The sequence below is a fragment of the Trachypithecus francoisi genome, unplaced genomic scaffold (genome assembly GCF_009764315.1).
Source record: "Trachypithecus francoisi isolate TF-2019V2 unplaced genomic scaffold, Tfra_2.0 Lachesis_group4, whole genome shotgun sequence".
Taxonomy (NCBI): Eukaryota; Metazoa; Chordata; class Mammalia; order Primates; family Cercopithecidae; genus Trachypithecus; species Trachypithecus francoisi.
The window spans coordinates 123,849,602-123,873,701 of NW_022681469.1; the positions used below are offsets into that span (position 1 = coordinate 123,849,602).

Consider the following 24,100-nt stretch of genomic DNA (forward strand, 5'->3'; position numbering starts at 1 on the left):
AAGTGTGCTTTTGAACAAAATAGTGAGCTTTTTTTTTTTCCTTTCATTTTTGAATCCAGGATCCAATCAAGACCACACGTTTTTGGTTGATATGTCTCTTTGACCTCTTGAAATTAAATATAGCCCCCAATCCCACCCCGCAACCCCTTTTAAAATCTTGAAATGGCATGAGAAGTTAAAAGAGCCCAGGCTGGTTGTCTTTTAGGAAATCCTACTTTGTGAATTTCCTCATGGTGGCATTTGTTACCCGATTATTTTTTAATTAAAAAAAAAATCCATTTTCAGTCGGTTCACACTGCTTTATGAGTCCAGTTTACTTAGATTTTTTGTGGGTGTACTTAGATGTAGCTGCTTTGGGAAGAGGGACACATGGAAAATAACTATAAGGGGAGACGAGGGAGACAGGGAATGTTTTGTACAGCATTTTATATGCTGTAAATAATTATGGCTCTATAGTCAAATGAGCTTTTAGAGCTTTGGATTCCATTGGAATTTAAGGATTCTTCTCTTCCCCTCTTTTCTTGCAGAGATTAGTTTGTAGTTGTCAACAACCGTGGAACTGGTGAACTACTTAAATCATGATCTTTTCATTAAAAAAGGATTTAATTAATTAGACTTGACTAGCAAGCTGACATGTTAATCGATAAGGGAAGTGGGGCTCAGTGCCCCTTAAGTTGGGAGTCCCCATTAAGTCATTATGATGTCTGCTGAAACATTCTTCTTCACAATGATTCTTAAGAATTTTTACATAAATCCCTCTAATGTTAGAAAATCCTGTCCCTTTCAAATTCCAGAAAGATCTGAATTGTGTTCGTGTATTTCAGATTCAAACTGTTGAGGATTTTAGGGAGCCTCACAGTGTCGGACAGGCCCTTAAATACTGTCTTATTTTTACTTTTGAAGACCCAGTGGGCCTGGGCATCCTTTGTCATGTAACTTCAGCTTTTACAAACGAACTTCATTGCAGTTTATGATTTAAATTTAATTTGTTCCCAGATAAACCTGAATGTTGATTAAAACCAGTAATTTGGTTAAGTGTCAGAATTAGAAGAAGGATGTGGAAAGTGAGGAGTCAGGGCTAGGAGGAGAGAACGGGAGCTTTGTGAATCCCCTGCAACGGGTGGTGCTTTATAAGGCTTTTTTCCCTAATCCTGTTAATCAGGAGATTTTCCTTTTGGAACTCTTGACTGAAAGCTTCTTAGTTTACCCACATGTTTCTCCGAGATGAATGTTGAAAAGAACTTTTTATTTCTTTATTTATTTTATTTTTAAATTTTTTCCTCTATACAACCCCTTTGCAATTGCTTTGGTCTCTAAGTTTCGTGGTTGTTCTGGGAGACATCACATTCACCCTCTCAACCCATGATCTTGAAGATGGGAGGTTTTTGGGACCTCATCATAGACCTCCAAGGGCACTTGGAAGCTCAGAGAGGCCAAACTGCCCCAGGACCAGTGGGCTGGCAAATGGCACACCTGGGTTTGGCAGAAAGCCCCTAGAGCCTGCACTCTTAGCCACTCTGTTAAAGGAGCTCTTCTTTTTGAGTCAGACAGCAAGAAGCGCCCGCTGTACAGATCGTCAAGTGCATAATGCTTGGAGGCATTTGAAGGAAGTAAAAGGCTCTATTTTTTTTCCCCAGAGAAACTGTTTTAATTTACCTTTCTGAGTTGTAGAGAAAAATACTCACGTAGTTCTGCTCTTATTTATGTATTTTCAATAAAACAAACTTGTGCATTTGGGTTTTAGTGTACAGGTCGTCGGCCATATGTAAAACTGATTTGTTAGGAGTCATTACCTAGAAAATAAAATTCTGAAACAAAGATCAAGTATTCCTGAAAGTAACGTTTTATTTATAGACCTTTGCAAGTATACATGTAGAAGACTTTTTGAGAATTTGAGAAGGGTTTTTGAGACGGAGTCTAGGTCTGTCACCCAGGCTGGAGTGCAGTGGTGTGATCTCTGCTCACTGCAACCTCTACCTCCCAGGGTCAAGCAATTCTCCTGCCTCAGCCTCCCGAGTAGCTGGGATTACAGGCGCCTGCCACCACGCCTGGCTAATTTTTGTATTTTTAGTAGAGATGGGGTTTCACCATGTTGGCTAGGCTGGTCTGAAACTCCTGGCCTCAGATGATCCGCCCGCCTCAGCCTCTCAAAGTGTTGGGATTACAGGCATGAGCTACCGCATTTGGCCGAGGACTTCTTTTATAAATGAAAATGTGGCTGCCATTTTGCAGGAGCATATATACCTTTAGGTGTTTTCAGTTACTTTCATATTTGATTCCATATTTGATTTATGATTTATTTATTTTCTACCCTGCAGGGGTAGAAAATTAATATTATAACTGGATTCTCTGTTTTATAGTAAGCTTATCAAAAATCAAGGCATAGTGAGAATTAAAACATCAGTTTATTTTTGGAAGAATGATTTTATTTTTCATCCTGATATTCTTTTTTTTTTTTTTTTTGAGACGGAGTCTCGCTCTGTCACCCAGGCTGGAGTGCTGTGGCGCGATCTCGGCTCACTGCAAGCTCTGCCTTCCGGGTTCATGCCATTCTCCTGCCTCAGCCTCCCGAGTAGCTGAGACTGCAGGGCCCGCCACCACGCCCGGCTAATTTTTTGTATTTTTTAGTACAGACAGGGTTTCACCGTGTTAGCCAGGATAGTTTCGATCTCCTGACCTCGTGAACCACCCTTCTCAGCCTCCCAAAGTGCTGGGATTACAGGCGTGAGCCACTGCGCCTGGCCTCATCCTGACATTTTTTATGTGGTAGGTGCTAAGGTGATAGCATGCTGCTAAAACTAGATTAGTAGTACTTAATGTAGATGGATCATTTTCAATAATTCCATGCATTAAACCATTTACTGCCTCCATTATAAGGTGTACCATTGACTTCATACTGGTTTTTTGGGGAGGGAGTGAGTTTGAGAAATACTAGGACGTTAAAAACTGCTATGTTGATTGCAGGGACATCTGGATTTCAGGAACATTAGCACGTACTTGTGCAGGGGTGTGTCTTAGAAATAAAGAACTATGGTACATGTATGTAGCATATGATGTCACATTTTATAATTTGTCTACTTAATGATTTACAGATCTTTTGAGAAAGAGAGCGAGGAGGTTGGGCCTTTTAGTAAGACAGAAAAATTACCTTCCCTTCAAGACTTGGACAAATTAAACTGGACTTTGAAAGTGGTTTAGCCTTTTCCTCTCGGGTAAATCTCAGAAGTGAGTGCCCTGGCTGAACATGAGGGAACGTCTATTGTCAGCACCCTGAAAGCCTATTTGAAATGTCATCAACTTGGGGCATTCATTGGCAGCGACTATCAACAGTCCGTTTTAAAAGGATGCCTTGGGTAGAATGTAAATTACAGTGGCAGGCCATTAGTCCTTTTTAATAAGGGCAACTGTTTAGAAGAATTACGTTGTAAGAATGAATGAAATTTGGAAACAACTCTAGTCCCCATGTTCTGTCGTGACTGTCAACACCAAATGTATTTTCAATTTTTGCAACTGCCTAAGGATTTTCCGTTTAACAAACTTACATGGCAAATGGGAACGCAGTGGCATTCCCTGAGAGTCCGAAATCTGGTTTGGCTCTGCTGTTAGCACATTTGCCTGCAGGGATTGATGTATCTGATTGAAAAATGTTGAGTTCAGCCAAGACTTGAGGTTAAGGTCCTTCTATTTGTTTTGAGTCAGTTCCTACAGGTAGAGAAATTGAAAGCCCAGAAGTGGTTTCATTGCCCCCAGTAGAGATAAATGGCCAAATGTAATAAAAAACAGACAGTGCTGTCCTTAATTGTCCTCCCCTTTATATAAAGGACCTGATGGAGGGATTGCATTGGGGAGTTATACATGATATAAACGTTATGCACATGTACCCTAGAACTTAAAGTATAATAAAAAAAAAAAAGTAAAAAAATAAAATAAAATAAATATAAAGGACCTGAGGTCAGGAGTTTGAGACTAGCGTGGGTGGCAGGCGCCTGTAGTCCCAGCTACTCGGGAGGCTGAGGCAGGAGAATTGCTTGAACCTGGGACACAGAGGTTGCAGTGAGCAGAGATGGTGCCACTGCACTCCAGCCTGGGGGACAGAGTGAGACTCCATTTTAAAAAAAAAGGACCTGGGAGAGAGGAAGGCTAGAGGGTCTAGAGCCAGGTTGTATTTTATTAAGGGTCAGGATTTACTACGTTAAGTTTTAAGATGTGAATTTGGAATTTTTTTTCATATTTTTAAGAAGAGAATAGAAAGATAATGGAATATATTTGACACCTGAAATGCCAACTCTCAACACATTAGAAGTTTTTATATAGAGACAATGGATGTGTTTATTAGAAACCTTTATTTACTCATAAAGAAAATCTCCCAGGGAATATTTTGCTATCATACCATACATATATTTGAATGAGATATGTCATTTCTGTAAAAAAAAAATTACCTCATTGAGTCATTCCCAGCACATATTTGAACTAATGAATTGCTGTATGGAAATATAGTAAACAACTTATAGAGATCCTATCGTCGTATATGTGATATAAATGTCCACATTTCCCATCAAAATGGCATCTGATGTTGGCCCTTTAAAAGTTCTGTGGCTTAAAATACTAACAGTAGGAGGAAAATAAACAGAGACCAAAATGCAAACTCAACAATGAGTAAAAATACCACAGTACAAGTGGACCCTTCTATAATTCTGTATCCCAGAATTTTTGAGAAGAGAAGATAACATCTTAAGCATTAAGAAATCCTGAGGCCCTGTCTAGCTTATTGCTGTTGGAGCACCCAAGACCCTTTAATCCTCCAGTTTAGAGGATCATATTGTCAAGTCAGAGAAGCTTAAACACAATAGCATCTTCTGGAACCTGAGTGACCTGTATTGAGAGTGGATCTCGTGCTTTTGTTCTTTTGAGAGGCAGGTGTAAAGGATAACACGTGGGATTATCTTATTTTAAAGCATGTAAAAGCCAATCCCCACCTTCCTCATTGTCTTTCCTCTCAGCTTTTGATCAGGTAAATTCTAAAGGCAGTTGCTAGTGAAGTGTAGGTAGTTAGGCTTGTGTTTTCACTTGTCCGTGCCAGCTTTCTGTCCTCACCCTCCTCGTCAGTTAGCATTGATGAATGTGTAGAATTTGTGAAGGCTGGGTATTAACGTCGGTAATGTAACTTTCAGAACCTCCGCAGTGTCTAAGGGGAGGAAGCTTATTTCTACCCCACCTCGTGGGAATTCAAAGATAGCTTTCCAATTGTGATCAGATTAAACGATTCCCTCCAGGCCAGCGTGTGGGAACCTGCACATTCCTACCAAAGCAAGGGTAATTGTACCCAAGTGTGTTTTCAGATTTATGTCATAGCAAGCAAAAGGGACCACAGCCGTGTTTGTTAGAGCCCCAAATGCCTGTTTGCCACAGGGCTGTTTGTTGTTTGTTTGTTTTCTGCTTGTTTGTTTTGAGATGGAGTTTCGCTCTTGTTGCCCAGGCTGGAGTGCAATGGTGCAATCTTGGCTCACTGCAACCTCTACCTCCCGGGTTCAAGCAATTCTCCTGTCTTAGCCTCTCCAATAGCTAGGATTACAGGCATGTGTCACCACACCCAGCTAATTTTTGTATTTAGTAGACCATTTAGTAGGTCAGGCTGGTCTCGAACTCCTAATCTCAGGCGATCTGCACGCCTCGGCCTCCCAAAGTGCTACAGGCATGAGCCACCGTGCCAGGTCGGGCAGTTTTTAAAAGTTATGTTTCAGAGGTTAAAAATATATGTCTTAAGATAAAAAGACTTTCTTAACTACCTAATGTATCCCAGGATCTATGTCTTGGTTTTATAAGACAGGCTGGCAGTAAATTTCAGACTTGACCTAACAAGTTAAAATCCTACTCCTGGGCAGAAGTCTTCTGTGTTAGTGACAATATGGAATTGAAGGAAGGCTTCCATTTGTGGATAAGTGTGATTGGATGAAGGCCAGGATCTACAGGTAATACAGTGGAGGAAACTTAGCAGGTTAGGACCTGATCGTTCAGATTCTTCTATGTTCCCCTCCTCCGGGAATAGGGAGGGCACCTCTCAAATGATGGTTTTATGGGGAAGGTTAGAAAATCCTTTCTAAATTTTATGACCTGCTTTGGGGAAAGAAGGGTGGGAAGGTGAGAGTGACCTTCCTGCTACTGCTGTTTTCTCAAATCCCAACAGACCGTGTTTTGGGGTGGTATGTCCTGCAGCACATCGTTTATAGAAACAAATAAAAAATTGTTTGCTTTGTCATGCTGTCCTGATCTGTGGATCTTAACTGCTAGTACTCTGAGATGTTCTTAAAGCAGATAATTCTTTTTAAATGCTTTATGCCAGCCAAAGTTAGAAGAGAATCCTAAACGTACCCTTATTTTAAAGTGCAGGATTATCATGGTTTTTGTGGTGCAGCATTATCTGTTTGGAAAACTAGGTGTGAAAGACCCTTATCAGGTGGAGTTCCTCTAGGCAGTTTCGAAGTCCATGTGGAGGCTGGCTATGGTGACTCACGCCTGTAAGCCCAGCATTCTGGGAGGCCGACATGGGTGGATCCCCTGAGATCAGGAGTTCAAGACCAACGTGGCAAAACCCCTCACTTCTAAAAATACAAAAATTAGCTGGGCATGGTGGCGGGTACCTGTAGTCCCAGCTACTTGGGAGGCTGAGGCAGGAGAATCACTTGAACCTGGGAGGGTAGAGGCTGCAGTGAGCCGTGATTGTGCCACTGCACTCCAGCCTGGGAGACAGAGCAAGACTCTGTCTCAAAAAAAAAAAAAAAATTCATCTGGAGGCAGCACCGTGCAAGTTGTGCCTTTGACCATTTTCCCAACTGGTGATTGTACCAGTGAGAGAGAAATTCACATCTTGTATTTTTGTGTGTGTAGCCTGAGTAAGAGTGCCAGGGCAGTCTACATTCTTAACTGATCCATTAACTTTCTTCCTCCACAGATCGTTTCCTTAACAATGCTCCTTGATTAGAAGAAATGTCTCCTCTCCTCCCAGTTACTCAGTGAACAGCCCTCTCTCCCAAGGGGCCACATGAAAGGGAAACCCAAGCACAACCTCCGGGCAGGACTAGCAGCCTGGGAGGCTAGTCCTGTTCTTTGGGAAAGCTGGGGCTGCTCTGCACTGGAGAGCACTTTCTGTTCTTTGGGAAAGCTGGGGCTGCTCTGCACTGGAGAACAGCGATTTATAAAATGGGGTGAAAACGACGGCCCCACCCTCCATCACGCTTCGTCTCTTGGTGCTTTCTGGAGACTTTGGAGACCTGCGCCGGGGGTGGGGCTTGGAGCTCCTGTGCCGATGGTTAAGGATACCATGGCTGGGCCAGTGTGGACCCCAGTGCTGTTCCCCACTCCTCCTCTGCCTCTCTCCACTTCTCAGTTCCGTCCTGGTCAGGAGCCCAGCGGCCCCAAAGACTGGTAATAGCCTGGCCTGTACCAGATGCCCCGTTACTCCCCCCAGGGGCCTCCTTCTTCCCACGCTTAATGATGCCCAGTTTCTGTTCTGTTTTCTTTCCGGGAAACGTGTCCCTACCTGGAATCCCTAGCGGGGGCTTCCATGTTCCATTAGAGAACTTCACATTCAACCCTTGTTTTCTGTTTTAACCAATCTTGCCAGTAAGTGGTGAGATCCTTCAGAGTAGGACCCAGCTCTTACTCTTCAGTAAACCCCTAGTTTCAGGTGTTGAAATTTGGCAGTCAGTCAGGTGTTGTTGAAATGACCAGTAATTGTTTCTGTACTGTAGATAATAAAGCTGTGGAAATTATTCTCTTCCTGAAACCCTGAAGACTTCAGAAATGTGAGGAAGCCAGGCCTCAACTGCCCTCCGCTTTCAGATGTTAGGATAAAAGGTTGAGAAGTTGTTATAATTGAATGAACTGTGTAAGCACAATGCCATGAACTTCTAATTTCCTCTTGCACAAGATCATGACACTATTTGCCCATTGTATGTATGTATGTATTTATTTAGAGACAGAGTCTGGCTCTGTCACCCAGGCTGGAATGCAATGGCGCGATCTCAGCTCACTGCAACCTCCGCCTCCCAGGTTCAAGTGATTCTCTTGCCTCAGCCTACCAAGTAGCTGGGATTACAGGCACCTGCCACCATGCCCGGCTAATTTTTTGTATCTTTAGTAGACATGGAGTTTCACCATGTTCACTGGGCTGGTCTCGAACTCCTGACCTCATGATCCGCCCACCTCGGCCTCCCAAAGTGCTGGGATTACAGGTGTGAGCCACTGTACCCAGCCTATTTGCCCATTATTAAGCAGTAAAAGGGCAACCATTTTTTTTTAATTGAGTTAGACTTCACAGACCATGAAATTCACTCTTTTAAGGAGTACATTTCAGTGACTTTTAGTATGTCCCAAGAGTTATGCAGCTATCACTACAATTAATTTTAGAACATTTTCATTCCCCCAAAGGAAACTCTGTACCCTTAACTTCCGTACCCCTCATCCTCCCAACCCCTCAGCCCAGGCAGCCAGTAATCTGCTTTCTGTCTCTGGCTTTGCCTGTTCCTGGGCACTTCATATACATGGTGTCGTACAACATGTGGTCTTTTGTGTCTGGCTTTTTTCACTTAGCATAATGTTTTCAAAGTTCATGTTGTGGAATATATCAGCATTTCATGTTTAATTGCCAAATAATATTCCATTGTATGGATATGCCACATTTTGTTTATTGATTCATCAGTTGATGGACATTCAGGTTGCTTCTATTTTTTGGCTACTCTGAATAATGCTGCTGTGAACATTGACGCACAGGTTTTTGTGTGGATGTAAGTTTTCATTTCAGGTATGTACCTAAGAGTGGAATTGCTGGGTCATGTGTTAGCTCTATGGTTAGCCTTTTGAGGAACTGCCAGACAGTTCTCCAAAGTGACTACACAGTTTTTCATTCCCACCAACAGTGTATGAGGGTTCCAGTTTCTCCATATACTTGCCAACACTTGCTATTGTCTGCCTTTCTGTTTATAGTGGGTGTGAACTAATATTTCATTGTGGGTTGGATTGGATTTGCATTTCCCTAAATGACTAATGATGTTGAGCATCTTTTCATGTGCTTATGGCCATTTGTATATCTTCCTTGGAGAAATGTCTGCTCCAACCATTTGCCCATTGTTAATTGGGCTATTTGGTTTTTTTATTGTTGAGTTGTAATAGTTCTTTATATATTCTGGATCCTCAGCCTTTACTATATAAATGATATGCAAATATTTTCTCACATTTTGTGAGTTGTTTTTTCACTTTCTTGATAGTGTCTTTTGAAGGACTTCTTTTTAAAATAAAACTAAAGACTGATCATTCATTTTGTTTCACTTTTTAGTGAGTATTCATTCCAAATGACTGTCAAGAAGACACTCTCCTTTTTTTTTTGAAATAATTTTAAACTTATAGGAAGGTTCCAAGAATAAGAATAGCACAAAGCTCGTATATCCCCTTTACCCAGATCTAACTCTTAATTTCTTGCTCCATTTGGTTTCTATTTCTATTTCTCCCTCCCTTTCCACTCCCCCAGCCCCCACACACAAATAGACAATTTTTTTCTGAAACACTTGGGGGTAAGATACATATATCATAACCTTTTATGTCTAAGTAATTCACTGAGTATTTCCAAGGAATAAGGGTAATGTCTTACATAACCACAGTACAGCTACCAGTTTCAATAAATTTAACACTGATGTGATACCTTTATCTAATCAGCTCTTCAGATTCCAGTTGACAAAATGTCCTTCATGGCAATACTTTCCCCTCCAGTATAGGATCTAGTCTAGTGTTGGGTGTTGCATCTGAGTGAAAAAAATTAATGTCTATAAGAGTATTTCCTAAACATGTGATTAATAATCGTACTAAAGTGTATTATGCATTATAGTTTTCAAGGTATTTTCTTGTTTCTTTATTATTAAATATATTTATTTTTCTTCATAGCAGATACTTAGAACAGTGCTTAGATTAGCGTGGTAACTACTACTTAGATTGGTTCATGCCTCACAATTTCTAGCAGGTCTCATCTGACCCATCTGCCCTTTATGACTCCTCACATGGAGAGGAGGCTTCCATGTCCTGAGCACTTCCCTAGAGAAGAGGGGGTGAAGGAGATAGGGATGGACCAGTCTACCTGTTGAGAAAGAGAGAAGTAGGTGTCAGTATCTGAGGTTCCTAGGTTGACCTACAGACATCACAGGGCCAGGTCCCTTCCTTCCTAGCAGTGCTGTTTGTCAAGACCCCTGTCTGTCTCCCCTGACAGAAACCTTGCGGCGGTGCGGGTTGGCGGGGGGTGCATCCAGCGTGCATTCTCCTTATCGTTTGGACTCTTGCTGTTCCTGCCTGGCTCTCATTGAATCCACTTAGCCTTCTTCCTGATGAGTTGGCACAGGCAGGCCCAGCTTTCCCTTCAACATTTTGTCATCTTACACATAACCAGATTCCAAACCCTCTCAATTCTAGCAATTCTGCTTTAGGATAAGAAAAAAGTATGTATTATTTTTGCAAACAGGTGCAAAGTAAATTGGTAATTGTACTGAAGTACATTGTGCCTTGCAGTTTTTCAAAGCGTCTTCTTGTTTCTTTATTATAGTTATCTGGCCTCATAACACACACTTGAGGTAGACGTGGCACGTGTGATCTCCATTTTGTCCACAGAGGAACTGTGGTTTAGGAGGCAGCCCCTCACCAAAGCTCACACCTGTCTTCTCTGATTTTGCATCTTACGCTATTTCCACAGGGCTGTGCTTCCTAATCAGTTTGTTAATAGAACTCAGTATTGTGCCTTTGGTAGGAATTGGTTTATACATCATTCAAGAATAATAAACATTTAAACTCTTGATTTTTAATGATCTGAGACAGCACCGAAGTATATAAAAAGGTTAGGCTCCTGAGCATTTAATTCTTCAAGGAAGGGGATGGAGGAAAATCTCTATCTGCAGAGATAATAGCAGCTTAAGGGTATCTTAAATAGGATGCTTCTCAGGACTCTTGGAGACTTAGAGCTAGTGGTGTTTAATAACCACAGTTTACATCACTCAGAGTCGTGGAATAGTTCTGTTGCATAAACAGAGCATTTGATAGAAACTTGGAAATCCTCACTGCTGCAGGACAAATGCTCTACAAAATCGAAGATGCCAGTTGTCTAGTTTTCCCCTAACAATTTTGTATGAAAAATTTCAAATATACAGAAAAGTGAAGATCGTTGTACAGTGAACACCTTTATTCCGACTTCTTCCACTCCCACCTCTACTCTAACTGCCCCCCCATCTAGATTATGCAGTTGTAACATTTTTCTACATTAGTTTTTTGGGTTTTTCTGAGATGGAATCTCACTCTGTCATCCAGGCTAGAGTGCAGTGGTGTGATCTCAGTGCACTGCAACCTCCGCCTCCAGGGTTCAAGTGATTCTCCTGCCTCAGCCTCCCAAGTAGCTGGGAGTACAGGTGCCCACCGCCATGCCCTGATAATTTTTGCATTTTTAGTAGAGACAAGGTTTCACCATTTTCACCAGGCTGGTCTCAAAACTCCTGACCTCAAGTGATCCTCCTGCCTCGGCCTCCCAAAGTGCTGGGATTACAGGCGTGAGCCACCACACCTGGCCTCTACATTAGTTTTATCACAGAAATCCAGGCTATCTTTGATATACTTTGTTAATATAATCATTAAGCATCTTTGATGTTTTGGATGGAAGAGACCCTACAGTCTCTTGGTGGGTGAGTTTCCTTTTATTTTTCAGAATCCCTTTGAACCGCGGCAACGTGGGACAGAGCTGAGAGCAAGGGCCTTGATCCTCATACTCAAGGCTCCCCACAGCCCGCTGCATGCTCCAAGCTTCATGTTGGACCCCTTTGTCCAGATACCATGAAAACCCTGGCCGGGCGCGGTGGCTCACGCCTGTAATCCCAGCAGTTTGGGAGGCCGAGGCAGGCAGATCACGAGGTCAGGAGATCGAGACCATCCTGGCTAACACAGTGAAACCCCGTCTCTACTAAAAATACAGAAAAAGCAGCCGGACGCGGTGGCGGGTGCCTGTAGTCCCAGCTCCTCCAGGCGCTGAGGCAGGAGAATGGCGTGAACCCGGGAGGCGGAGCTTGCAGTGAGTCAAGATCGCACCACTGCACCCCAGCCTGGGCGACAGAGCAAGGCTCCGTCTCAGAGAAAAAAAAAGAAAAATTAAAAAAAAGAAAACCTTGATAAATATCAGTATGGAGATACATTGTCCCCCTCCCCCCTTTTTCACTCAGTTAAAACTCTGTCCCAGAATGAGGTTTGGCAAGACATATGGTTTGACATGCTTGTGGGGGCTGGCAGGGCGAGGTAGGGATGGTGGTGTAGTTACCTGGCATCTTATCTGCTCACTGGAAATGTTGGGCACTCAATAGATTAGTCAGAGTTTCCAGAAATAGAAAATAAAGCCATATAATAAATGCAGAAGTCCCTTAGTCAATGTCAGCTGTTGTATGGTATCTGCCCTAAGTAGTTTTATTGCCTTTGTAAGATTTTTAAACTGTTGATATCATTATCCCTGCCTCTTTTAAAAATGGAAGCAGCGACTTCCTAAAGAGGTTGTTATAAGACATTAGAAGACCTGCTTTCATGCCTAGTAGTTATCTAAACTGAAATTCAGTATAGCAGTGTTGAAGGTGAAAGAAATTTTGGGTACTTTTAGGTAGCAGAAGAGATAATTATAAGCTTTCAACCCAAGGTCAAGATAAATATAAACCTGGAGGAGGAAAAAAACGAAGTCTAGCTTCTCATTAGTAGGACAGCGTTCTCATTTTATAAGACCTTAATCCCCAATAGGAAATGGCCATCAATTCTGTTCATTTTATGTTCTCACAGCCTGTCTCTCAGGTGGGAGAGCACAGCTAATTCTTAGGGTAAGTGTTCTCTTCTTTTAGAATAAAACCTTACCAAAGGAGAGCTGAAATGGGTTGTCCCCGGGATGAGAAGGCTGGGAGATGTGTTTGGTTCCCTCTGCCTCACTTCGACCTTTCTAAAATCAAGAAACAAACAAAATGAAATCGACTTGTGAAAGGATGTCAAAACGACATGGCAAATTCAGTGGGTTTCTGCAGAATTTTCTTCCTCCATTTCCTTTTTGAAGTTACAACAGTCATTGAGGAGCAGCATGTCCAGAGGAGAGGAGCTGGGAGGGAGGACGGGTGGCTTCTAGAGTCAAGGCTGGGTTTGCCTGACCCTGACCCTCACGGGGGTGAAGCGGAGGTTCCGAAGAATGCATTAGCCTTTGACTCTAAGGACCGCAAGGAGAGGTTTCTTCTGAGTCAAGTGAATGCGGGTGCATCACCCTGTCTTCCTCATTCCCTGTGTCAGGGAATGCATCGGTAGCCTAAATGACTTTCCCTGGAACTGAAGCATGTGTTGGCTCTACTGTGGTACCTTAATGTTTTCCTGAAATCCTCCATTTGAAGGATAGAATGCCCAGGAGTGAGAGAATACTATGTTATTAGAATGCTTGTTAAGAGGGAAAAAGAAAATAGAGCATTAACAGACAGGCCATGTTCCATTCTCCCTGAGGAAGATTTATGCGACCTAGATGAAGAAAACTACAAATCTTGGAGAGACAAGAGACGTCAGAAATGGCAAGTTCTTAATTTAGAAGGCAAAGTATTGAAGTTTATCCAAATTAATTTGGAAGTTTGGATCAGTTGCAATCAAAATCCTTATTTGATTGACAGTGGGGATGGACAAAATGGAGTTTGGATTTGAAATCTACATAGGAGGAAGTGATAGTGTATCTGTTTTATTATACGTGTGTGTGTGTATGTGTATAACAATTAGAATATCATGACACTGTTAATAGACCATAAAGTGACAAATTACCCCAAAGCAAATCCCATTTTCACATAAAAATTTAATATATTATAAAAAAGCCTTCACAAATCAAAGGGGAATGAAAAGCAGGATTATTCATCAGATGGTTAGGTCTTCATCTCACACCAGAATAAATTCAAATGAACTGAAGAGTTAAATATGTGTTACCAAAAAAAAAAAAAAAGCCAGCAGAAAAATCAATAGATCGTATCAATCACTCCTCAAAGTAGATGTCAGTATGGAAAAATACTTTCACTACCAAGTGATATAAAATGTGGATTGAAGAAAAAGATGAAACGACTGGCATGCTTTATTGCCGATTGGTTTAGGGGGTCAGGTGTAGATATGTTTGTTACTGTTTTCCAATATTTGTGACGTGGTTGGAGTAATTAAAAGAGAAATGTATTTGTAATATGCATGCTTTAAGGTACATCTATTCCTACTTTTAAAAGTGGCAGATTAGTGTTTTTAATGCATAAATTAGTTGAATGTTAATCCATCCAAAGAGGGATTTCTTCTGACTGATTGGGGTGATTAGCTGAAAGACTGTTCCTGGAGAAGAGAACGCTGGTGGAAAATGCCCAACTGTTAGGGGAAGGAGGAACGACAGTGTTGTTCGCTGCATTCCTAACGCTGGCTTATTGGAGCTGTGTTTTCTGTTTCATATACTTTGTAAAGTATTGTTGCCGCAAAGTGCATCTCTGCCTGTTAGAAAGATCCAGACATAACCCAGACGGATCGTGCAGTAGAGTCACAAATAGGCTGTCCTGCTCCCAGTGAGCGACTTCCCCACCCCTTCATCCTCCTTGTGAATCACCAGCATTCCTGATCACTTTCCGTGATTCCAGCTAGGTTAACAAAGAGAAGAGATCATTTCCCTCGTTGCAGTCTCCCCGTTAGTCAAAAGTTTTACTCTCAAGTGACTAAAATGTTAGTCATAACTGCTTACTAGGAGAAAAGATTATTTTCCTTTTACTTCTTTAATGCACATCTGATGGAGACCCTGATAAGCAGTAAGAAATGGAAACAGCAAGGACCTAGAAGGTGAAAGTAGACAGATTTGGGTGGTGCATGCAGGCTACTTAATGATCCCAGGTGGCCTGGAGTGTTCTGGTTGCATTTTCCATGGGTCTAGCCCTAGAGCAGAGACCATGGGCATCAGCCTGCCCCTTGCCATGATGTGGCTCAAGCACCCGTGTGCCAAAGGACTGGAACATGAGATTTCTCCACCACTGTGACATCTATAAACTCCACATAGTCCATAGAATCAAAATGGAAGAGAACCTCACGTTTCTGATTGCCAGTCAGAAGGAATGTATTTTTGAAACTCAGTGTGCTCTGTTATTTGTAGTGCAAGATAGAAATATTTTAACCAATTTTATCCAGTTCTTATTTAATGTCTGTGATTTTTGGAGGAAGAGACTATTGTGTCATAGGTATTTGAAATTCACAGGCCTCTCTCCAACCTAATTTTTCCTAAATGTGTTGGTTTCCCTTTCCTTAAATTCACAACCCACAGTTACTAAATAGTTTCCAGAGTAGACTGATGTGCATTTTTCTTTACAGCTCTGTCATTACTTTCTTTATTATCAGAGAGTACATAGGATATTGAAATAACGTAAAATCCAGAGAGAAGGAGGAGCCGGGGGGTGAAGAGAAGCCCTGACCTATTTTAGAGCCCTGGGACTTCATAGGTAACCTTGAAAATGGAAACACATCATTGCCCATTTTATTAAGGTTGTGATTAGCAGTAAAATATAATGCAGAGAAATTATTATGTTGCAACCAATTAGCAATAAAGAGAAGCAATTTAATATACAAATTAATTAGATTTTAAATTTTTGGCATTGGGAATTTACAAAGCCGACATTCTTAAACCAACTTTTGGTCAGTCCGTAAAGCTGAAAACTGACATGAGGAGGTGTGGCCAGGTTTTCCTGCCTCTCACGGTGCCGTTAGGAGGCTTTGAGACTTCATGGGCCTCTCTGCAAACTTTCCGTAGTACTTAGTACTAGGAAATGAAGTCTTCCAAATAGTTGTGTCCTAGAGGGAAGTTACAGACGTCAGTCAAGTTGTAAACATGCAAAAATGCTGGGAGGGGCAGTTCTCCAAACAAATGACCGTTCTCACTGCGGTTTTCTCCTGGTGCTGGAACCTGTAACTCCTGAGTTGGTTCTCTCTGATTGGCCAGAGAAATGGGTGTTGCTGCCGGAGCAGATGAAAAGGCCCTTAAGGCTTCCTGAAGCACTTAGATTAACTAGCATTTTTTTTTTCTTGGAGCAAAAAGTCGGAGCAAGTTTTTTTTTGTTGTTTTTTTTTAATGTTTTGGACATGTGACAAATGGGTATAAAGTTATGTGTTGTGCCTGAGGAGCTGGTGAATGGAGTTGATCTTTTGAGAGTTGCTTTTAGATGATTGTTAGCTGTGAGGTACACGGCGGGCATGAAGAGAACCAGTGTCTGTCCCTCTGCAGAAGCAGTGACTGTGAGCTCCACCATGAGCTGCCAAAGCCGATACTGCTGGAGGATCTTTAATGCATGGTGCAAGGCTGAAGTGCCCCAATCCCCAGAGGAGCGGCGACAGTCCAGGGAAGAGAGGGGACCACGTGTGTGTTACATGTTATTGATCACATTTCTCTCTATTGGAAAGGAGGATGTTGAAAGCCAATCACGTGGTTTTTCTAGTCACGTAAGTCCTTAACACACTGGATATACATAGTTCAAATACAAGGAAATTAACCTGGTTTCAAATACCTTTTCCTCATTTTATGGCATATGGAATATAGAGCATATTCAAAACCCTCCCATCCCCTACCTTGTGGATGACACATCTACTCAGAAGGTTTTAACTTACTTTCTGTATTCTGGTGGTGTCCATGAGACCTTTGAGGCCTTTTTTTTAGAGAGATAGGGTCTTGCTGTGTTCCCAGGCTGGAGCACGGTAGTGCTGTCATAGCTCACTTACAGCCTCCAGCTCTAGGGTTCAAACAATCCTCCTGCTTCAGCCTCCTGGTTAGCTGGGACCACAGGTGTATGCCACTATGCCTGGCTAATGCTTTTTATATTTTGAAGAGACAGGGTCTCACCATGTTACCCAGGCTGATCTTAAACTCCTGGGCTCAAGCAGTCCTCCTGCCTCGGTCTCCTAAGTAGCTTGGACTACAGTGCTCAATACCACACCCCGCTAATTTTACTTTTTTTTTTGTAGAGATGATCTCACACTATGTTGCCCAGACCTGTCTCAAACTATTGGCCTCAAAGCGATCTTCCCACCTTGGCCTCCCAAAATGCTGAGATTACAGGCGTGAACCACTGTGCCCGGCCACATTCTTTATCTGTTAGAAAAAAAAAGTTTGGATGTTATGATGTTAGTAGTGTGTCTGATTCTGAAGTAATAGGATAGGAGATAGAGAAAAATTGTGACCTGCCCAAAGTCTCAAAGCTAATTCTAAATAACTAGAGTTGTAGAATCTTTTGTTTGGAGGACGATCTTAAAGGTGATCTATACTCAGCCATCTTAGTCTGTAGCTTCCCGGCCACGTGGTCACCAAGGCTGTGCCTGAACACCCCTGAGACGCCTTTCAAGGAGCACCGTTCTGTCTTTGGGCAGCTCTAACTGTTAAAACACAAAGTCTTCCTTACATTAGGCTGACGTCTGTTCCCCATGTAGCTGTTCCCCTTGGGGCCATGTAATACAAGTCTACTTCCTCTTACAAAAGACAGCCCTTCAAATGTTGGACAACAGCAGTACTCCCGGCCCTCCTGCCTCCCCTACCCTCATCCACTACCAAGGAAGCATGGCTGTGAGTTTGTTCATCATCCTTTGAATGTGCTCCAGCTCATGCACAGTCCCTTTAAAAGGAGGTACGCAGAACCTGATTCTCCCAGTAGAGTTTAATCAGTACCTGTCATCCCCATTTTCCCAGTGACAGATTTTTATTGAGACAGCCAACACTTGGATCAGTGTTGCTTTTGACGAATTTCAGGTTACTGCAGAGTGAATCCAAATACCAACTATTTTCAAATAAAAGAAAGGAGAGGCAAGACTTAGTAGCGGCAGGCTTTTTACAGTCCTTCGGGTTTCAAGTGTCAGACCTTACACGTGGTGCTATTGTAGCTCCAATTTTGTTGTTTTCTTTTAACCCATCATTTCAGCCTGTTAAACTTTGGGGATTCATATTCTGTCATTGAGAGCTGTCCTTCCTTCCTTTGCTGTTTTGGACGACTTAGTGATGCCTTTATTAGAGCTTTTACTACATTGTATTATGGCTGTTTATATCTTTCCTCCTGAGTTCTGCTAGGATCATAATCATGTCTCATATTCCTCTTCTCTCTTTAACACTTACAGCTTATAGTAAGTGCTAAGTCAAAAGTATTTGCTTTCCCAAATTCTGCATATTGATAAATTGTTTATTAATAAATATATATTATTCATGCTGTTTAAATATTTATCATACTTATTTGAATATGTACATTCAATTTATATAAAGTAATGAATGTAGGTATTTTATTCATAAATAAGTTACTTATTGGCCGGGCGCGGTGGCTCAAGCCTGTAATCCCAGCACTTTGGGGGGCCGAGACAGGCGGATCACAAGGTCAGGAGATCGAGACCATCCTGGCTAACCCGGTGAAACCCTGTCTCTACTGAAAAATTCAAAAAACTAGCCGGGCGAGGTGGCTGGCGCCTGTAGTCCCAGCTACTCGGGAGGCTGAGGCAAGAGAATGGCATGAACCCGAAAGGCGGAGCTTGCAGTGAGCTGAGATTCGGCCACTGCACTCCAGTTTGGGCGACAGAGCGAGACTCCGTCTCAAAAAAAAATAAAATAAAATATATAAGTTACTTATTAAGTACATTGAAGAGGACAATGGCTAGATGCTGTTTTGCACCCACTGGAAACTTTCCCCTGGGCGGGCACAGTGGCTCATGCCTGTAATCCCAGCACTTGGGGAGGCCAAGGCAGATGGTCAGGAGTTTGAGACCAGCCTGAGCAACGTGGTAAAACCCTGTCTCTACTAAAAATACAAAAGTTAGCGGGGTATGGTGGCAGGTGCCAGTAATTCCAGGTACTTGGGAGGGTGAGGCAAGAGAATCGCTTGAACCTAGGAGGTAGAGGTTGCAGTGAGCTGAGATCGCAGCACCACAATCCAGCCTGGGTGACAGAGCGACACTCTGTCTCAGAAAATAAAATTAAAAAAAAAAGAAACTTTCCATTCTTTGTAAGATAAGGTTTATTTTATCATGAATTCCCCTAATTTTATAGTCAATTCTGTTGTAATGCTATGGATACTTACCTAAAAATCACCATGCTGTTCACAGTGGTACAAATGAAGCTGTAAGGCTTGTGGGAAAAATGGGATTAGGGACCAAAAATTTATCACTGACAGGCAGAAAAAAAAAACAGGAACCCAGTAAAAACAGTAACTTAGTTTTACACGTGCTAAATGGTTAAGAAATAATAGGCCAGGCACGGTGGCTCACGCCTATAATCGCAACACTTTGGGAGGCCGAGGTGGGCGGATCACCTGAGGTCAGGAGTTCGAGACCAACCTGACCAACATGGAGAAACCCCGTCTCTACTAAAAATACAAAATTAGGTGGGCTTGGTGTATTACTTGCCTGTAATCCCAGCTACTTGGGAGGCTGAGGCAGGAGAATCGCTTGAACCCAGGAGGCAGAGGTTGTGGTGAGCCCAGATCACACCATTGCCTGGGCAACAAGAGCGAAATTCTATCTCAAAAAAAAAAAGAGAGAGAGAGAGATGCTACAATAAATATGGCATCTGCGTTGTAAAAAGCCTGAAGTAGAGAGAGAGAGAGAGAGAGATGCTACAATAAATATGGCATCTGCCTTGTAAAAAGCCTGAAGTTTGCTTATGGGAGCTGACATGAGGAGGGTGGGAGCCAGTGGTTATAGTGGTGTGGTGGAAGGAGGATTATCTGAAAGAAAGTTGTAACAGCAGATCTGAATGTGCTAGACTCATAGCACACACAGTCAGCTGAGGAAGACGAGGAATGCTTGAGGCTGTATGGTTAGTGTATACCTCTGGGCTGAGGAATGCAGCTCACTTCACTCCATTCACCTTGTACTTTTTGCAGACAAAATTGCACCCAAGCAAACGTTACATTCACGTTAGAACAAACTCAAATTTCAAAGCAAGTGTCACAGCAGCTCATGTTTCTTTGTTGTGTTTTTTACTTGATCAGTAAAGCATCTTTTTTGTTCTTATAGTATTCCAGGCACTGGTATATAAGGATATATAAATTATACTACCCACTTACTCTCTAGAAACTCTTGGTCTTAAAGATTGGTTTATTTTTGCTAGAAGGAATGAAAATACACGTTAAAGAGACATACTTGGCTCATCTAGCCATTTTCCAAAGTCTTCCCCAGCCAGAGGAATATCTCATAAGTCTGGTTCCTAATTATATTTAGCAGATTTCTCTAAAATCTAAAAGCTGGAGTTTGAATGCTTCTTACTTTTCAGCTAGTGTCTAAAAGGGGATACAGTTAGGAACAGCATAGAACAGAAACTTGTATTTCACCTATCAAGTTTCTGATTTAAAAGTGAAATTTCAGCCAGGCACAGTGGCTCACGCCTGTAATCCCAGCACTTTGGGAGGTTGAGGCGGGTGGATCACCTGAGGTCAGGAGTTCAAGACCAGCGTGACCAACATGGAGAAACCCCATCTCTACTAAAAATACAAAATCAGCCTGGCGTGGTGGCACATGCCTGTAATCCCAGCTACTCGGGAGGCTGAGGCAGGAGGAGAGCTTGAACCCGGGAGCAGAGGTTGCAGTGAGCCGAGATCGTGCCATTGCACTCCAGCCTGGGCAACAGGAGCGAAACTCCATCTAAAAAAGTGGAATTCCACCTCATATCATTTACATGTGTGTGATTTGATGATGGCTTTCATCGAAAATAGACTAATGCCAATAAAATCATAGATTCTTAGAACTGGAAAGAACCACAGAAATCAGGAAGCCCAAACTTCTCTGTCTTTCAGATGAAGAAACCAAGGCTCTGGGAAGTGAAATGTTATGTGCTCAGTCACCTATTTAGTGGTAAAGCCAGAACTTGAGTCCAGTTAATTTTGAAACTATAATATGTTGCCTCTCAAAACTGAATCAGAGAAGGACATAAAGTCTGTACATTTAGGAAGAAATCTAAAGTCTATACATTTAGGAAGAAATCTAAACTCATATTATTTCAGCATTTTAGTCTGTTTAGTAAGGGAGTTTCGCCAATTTAGTTACTACTGATAATAAGCTTCCCATTGTTTTATTTTTGTTCCTTTAAGAAATCTGGGTCAGGTGCTGTGGCACACACCTGTAATCCCAGCACTTTGGGAGGCTGAGGTGGGCGGATCATATGAGGCCAGGAGTTAGAGACCAACATGGCCAACATGATGAAACCCCATCTCTACCAAGAAATACAAAAAGTAGCCGGACGTGGTGACACGTGCCTGTAGTCCTAGCTACGCGGGAGGCTGAGGCGGGAGAATCACTTGAACTTGGGAGACAGAGGTTGCAGTGAGCCGAGATTGCACCACTGCACTCCAGCCTGGGTGACAGAGGGAGACTCTGTCTCAAAAAAAAAAAAAAGCTAGCATTACTCAGATTCACGGAAGTGGCTATTCCTCAGACTGTGTGCTTTATAAATTCACATGTTTGTTAAGGCAGACAGAAAATTGTGTTTCTTTGTACCCAAAAAGATTTAAGCATTTGTCGTGCATGGATCTGGGGTTTTGAGGGGAAAACATCCTTGGTTATGTTTGTGGGATTTGTAGTGCCTTCTGGAGGATTAAGACGTCATTGCCTCTAGGCAGGGAATGCCCTCTTTTCCAGTTGGTGGGTCTTATTTTGTTTATATCTGTTTCCTCCCAGCATTGACAGATTTGACATGTGTGCCTGAAGTGCACATTCGTGCTAGGCCCATAGTTTTGACTGGGGCCCTCATGACTCATTGTCCATGGTCACTTTGCCTGGGAGCAATCATCATTTCTACTGTATAGGAACTTGAAGCAAAGAATTTGCTGCATTTTAGAAAAGCAGGAAGGGATGGTTAAAGTGTAGATGTAGGCTCTCGGCTTTCAGCTTGGAGGGGGCAAAGGTGCAACTTTCTTCGGTCGTCCCGAATCCGGGTTCATCCGACACCAGCCGCCTCCACCATGCCTCCGAAGTTCGACCCCAAACGAGATCAAAGTCGTATATCTGAGGTGCACCGGGGTGAAGTCGGTGCCACTTCTGCGCTGGCCCCCAAGATCGGCCCCCTGGGTCTGTCTCTGAAAAAGGTGGGTGACATTGCCAAGGCAACGGGTGACTGGAAGGGCCTGAGGATTACAGTGAAACTGACCATTCAGAACAGACAGGCCAGATTGAGGTGGTGCCTTCTGCCTCTGCCCTGATCATCAAAGCCCTCAAGGAACCATCAAGAGACAGAAAGAAACAGAAAAACATTAAACACAGTGGGAATATCACTTTTGATGAGATCATCAACATTGCTCGACAGATGCGGCACCGATCCTTAGCCAGAGAACTCTCTGGAATCATTAAAGAGATCCTGGGGACTGCCCATTCTGTGGGCTGTAATGTTGATGGCCGCCACCCTCATGACATCATAGATGACATCAACAGTGGTGCTGTGGAATGCCCAGCCAGTTAAGCACAAAGGAAAGTATTTCAATAAAGGATCATTTGACAACTGAAAAAAAAAAAAAAAAAGTGTAGATGTAGGGGTAATCTTACCCCGACCCCCGCCCCAGCCCCTTTTTTGTAAGAGAGGTTATCCAACTCATGTATTTCCAGCCCCTAGTGTTGGCAAAAGCATTTTCACATCGTTCTCACTTTTCTGGCTGAGTCCAAAAAGTTCCTGGGAAACAGGTTTTATTTTTCCTCAGGGGATGTTTGGATTTGAAAACACCAAATTTCAACTGGAATCGTTTGTCCAAGTGTGGTGTTGAAAGTGATGTCTAGATCTGAGTAAATCAGGATCTGAAGAAATATAACCAACGTCACTCATTAACAATGGGTTTTCCAAGGGTGAGTGACATGAAGCAATTTGTCTGCAGTGAGGTAGATGTGCTCCTCTTTTCAGTGGCCCCCTGAGGCCGCCAAGGTCACGGGCAAGCACATCCTCGATTTGGGGCCATTAGCTGAATGCCCTCTGTTTCATCTTGGCTTTTCTAGGCTGCCTTCTCCTGTCTTTAAGGTCAGGGTTTCAGGATGTCCTTCAGTTCTGCTTTAGTCAGGACTAAAAGCCTTCCATGGTGCCTTGATGAGGAGGACATGTAAGGAACAGGCACATTCAAATGAAGTCAGCCTATGTTGATTTTGTGAACACAGGGAACAACAGGCCAGCCTTCAGTGCCGCCTGGCTGCCGGGCGCATGCTGTTGTCGGACTGATGAGCGAGGCTCCGTGCAGACAGGTGACATATTTGAGGTGGCAAGAGCAGCAAGAGCTTCGAGATCCTGTCATTTCACCTCTGACAGTGTCTTTGTGTCTTTGTACAGTTGAAGGGCCTGACGGACACGTGAGCCCCCCTGGGCAGTCATCTCTTCAGAATGCTGCTTTCCTCCCACGGGAGGAGCTTGTACCTCTCCCATGTGTACGGGGTGCTTATGCGGTTATGAGCAGGCAAAGGAGCAGGGGACGGTTTCTTCCACATCACCCTTCCAGGTGCTCTGGAGTTGATGTGCCCTGGCCACCTTTTCATCATCCCCCTCTAGTTCCACTGCAGTGATGCTTTGCATGCTCTCCTTAGGAAAATGGTGATTTCAGTATTATATTAATAATTAGCAATTTTTTTTTTGCAGTTTTAAAAACTGACTCTTACCGCCTGCGTTCTAGGAAAGTCCTTATTATACGTTTCTGTATTGTATCATCTCCCAGTTGGATGTGGATGTATCCCGATTGTATTTCACTATCATTACAGAGATTTTTATTGTGTCAAGACGGAACCCTGTTTCTCTCTCCCCAGCCCCACGTACTTGGAGCTTAGTCATTCGGGCATCTTTCCTTCCAGCATTCATTGCTCCTCAGTGTTTCATTTCCATTTAATTTTTCCATTTAGTTTTTAGCAGTTCTCGTTGGCTGATGTTAAAAAGATTTGTACTTTGGTTTGCTTATAATGAGTGTTTTAAGTTACCTGCTGACTGCGCAGTTGTTTGAGTTTGTATCAGGTTTCCGGATTTAAAGCCAGTGTTCTGTTGAAAATTTAAATACTATAGAAGGCTGAAAATACAAATCCTTTGACAGCTCCTCATAACAAT

General features: G+C 42.7%; 1 protein-coding gene and 1 pseudogene across 10 annotated transcripts in view; both read left to right on the forward strand.

The window, feature by feature from the left end:
- Nucleotides 1-24,100, forward strand: part of AUTS2 (activator of transcription and developmental regulator AUTS2) — a 1,231,856-nt gene that overhangs the window by 1,160,296 nt on the left and 47,460 nt on the right. The window lies entirely within an intron of this gene.
- Nucleotides 21,912-22,551, forward strand: LOC117072858 (annotated as a pseudogene). The gene has a single exon (XR_004432975.1). The product of XR_004432975.1 is annotated as a 60S ribosomal protein L12-like (transcript).